The 2343-nt window shown below is 40.6% G+C and overlaps 1 long non-coding RNA gene across 1 annotated transcript; it reads left to right on the top strand.

Moving 5' to 3' along the window:
• The first annotated feature begins 1039 nt into the window (after positions 1-1039).
• LOC143122551 (uncharacterized) lies at positions 1040-2343 on the top strand. The gene is made up of 3 exons (XR_012986730.1): positions 1040-1064; positions 1869-2006; positions 2257-2343. It is a non-coding gene; the product is annotated as an uncharacterized LOC143122551 (long non-coding RNA).

Genomic DNA, 2343 nt, shown 5'->3' with positions numbered 1-2343 from the left:
GATGAACTAATGTGCTGTGTATGTAGGGAGGGGGGGGGCAGTGTGCAGCAAGTATGTAGAGGAGGCTTACTGTAGCAAGCAGTGTGCTGTATGTATGTGAGGTGATGACAGTGATGATGTAAGTGTGTGTGTTTTTTGTGAGTGTGTTGGCGATGGGGTGGGGGGTGGGGGCAGAAGGCTAGGCAATCAAGGACATGGGTAGATGGAGGAGAAATCAAAAATAATAAATAAAAAGACTCCTAACTCACTAAAACCTATTCACAAACAGCTTTTTGCGGCATTTCACGTCGCGATGTTTTGAAATGCGTATGCGGCAACAGGAGCTTCCAATCGCGAGGGAACAATTTTGCATTGTAGGCATAAAAGGGATGCAATAACGCCACCAACAACAACCAAAACGACTCATTGTCAACATGTAAATTAAATGTAACGTTTCATTGTGAATCAAATTAAATGTTCTCCTCTTTGCAAACATAGGCATATGGTGACAGATTCATTTAATAATGTTGCAAAGATACTGCATCAATCTGTAGGCCTATGTTTCATTAGGCTACTAGGCTATTTGTTTTGCCTTACTCTTTATTCATTTAGGCTAGGCCTTTTTATTCAGTTATTCATCATTTTCCGTCCTTCGCACTACTTGTGTAGCGCACGCATTCTCCGACCTGTCACCTGTCACTCATCATCGTAAGGGAGGTGTTTGGAATCATTCCTGCGTTACAATCATCAGCCAATCAAGGTGGTCACTTCAATCAAGCTCGTGCATGAGTAATGACGTCATCCATAGCAACGAAGACTCACTCTTAGTTTAGGAGTTGTCATTTTTCCTTACTAAGAGTAGGTCTGAAAGGCTTTGTGAATAACTTTTAAGAGAAAACTCCTAGCTAAAATCTTTTAGTGCGATTTAGGAGTAGGGGAGAGGGGGGTGATTGGTGCCAGTGAGGAAGTTGTGCCACCTCCTATTTCTAGGAAACCATAGAAGAAATTGGTCATGTGACCACACATTTTTGAAGACTCAGCCATTTCACTCATCCTGCAGAGAAGAGAGCCTCATTGCATGACAGGTAAGCACATTTAAGTTAAAAGAACTGTTTTTTGCCTTTCAAAGTAAAATTTCTATGATCATGTTTTTTTGATTGTTGTCAAAACAGTTATAGACAAGTTTGAAAAGATTTCACACATGTTTTAGTGCTTTAGTAAGCTACATTATGAGTCTATACAGCTAGCATGATGTTAGCTCAAATCTGATGGATGATGCATTTTTTTTTCAAAATGGTGGGGTTGGGGTGATTTGTGCCAAAGGGCCTGGGTTAAGTTGTGCCAGTGACACAACTCACCCCCACTTATAAATAATGTTTTAAACATATTATTTTATTGTAATTGTGCATTTTATCCTTACATTGTATCACTAAAACTATGTGACAGTCTTAATTTTAGACCAAAAACAGAAATATACCATCATGCTACAGAGTTATAAGAGGAAGACAGGCAGGGCATACTGTTTGGAGAAGGAGCTGGCAGAACATATAAAGGCACTAGCAGTAATGTTTCACGGTCTAAGTCCCATGAAATGCTGTGAACTTGCTCTTGAGTACGCAAAAAGAAATGACATCGATATCCCTGCCAGCTGGATCAGAGAGGAAAAAGCAGGTTTGGTTATGTGCATTTATTAATAAAAAGGGGAAAAAGTAAAAGGGAAGTTTAACAATTATTTCCCAGGAATGCTCATGCAGATAAGAGAAGCAAAATTGGGTACTTATTTAGAGCGTATAGCTTCAACTTATCTAAACACAAGGGACTCAAGGGCTCAATAAGGGACAATTTAAGAGATATGCTAATAATACTAATAAACTTTTAATATTTTCTAGGATGTGATTGGTTTGGAGCCTTTAAAGCACGCCGTCATTTGTCATGCCGCACTTCTGAAGCAACCTCTGTTGGTAGAGCTACTGCCATTAATAGGCACAACGTGGGGGAGTTATTTGATAACCTAAAGTGATGGACAGGTAATCATATGGCTTTGACATGTCAGCCCCAGAAAGACACTCCTGTGTACAGGACTCTCTCTCTCTCTCTCACACACACATGCTCTCTCTCCCTCTCTCTCTCACACACACACACTGACTAGGAAGCCTGGGAAGGAGAGGGGGAACATCATCTCTAGGTAGTGGCAGAGTTGACATCTACACAACCACATCCAACCACCTAAATCTGCTGTAAACTTCTCTGATCAACAAAACTTTCATCTCATTTCAGGTATGACTTCCCTCCACACAAGATCTACAACATGGATGAAATGGTGTGACAACGGAAAATGACCTTTGATGTGCTCATGTGGCGCAA

The sequence above is a fragment of the Alosa pseudoharengus genome, unplaced genomic scaffold, assembly GCF_046254945.1.
Source record: "Alosa pseudoharengus isolate Yale_2024_CS ecotype anadromous, Long Island Sound unplaced genomic scaffold, YU_APseudo_1.1 YU_APseudo_1.1_scf_1, whole genome shotgun sequence".
NCBI lineage: Eukaryota > Metazoa > Chordata > Actinopteri > Clupeiformes > Clupeidae > Alosa > Alosa pseudoharengus.
This window is presented reverse-complemented; position numbering and strand designations above follow the sequence as displayed.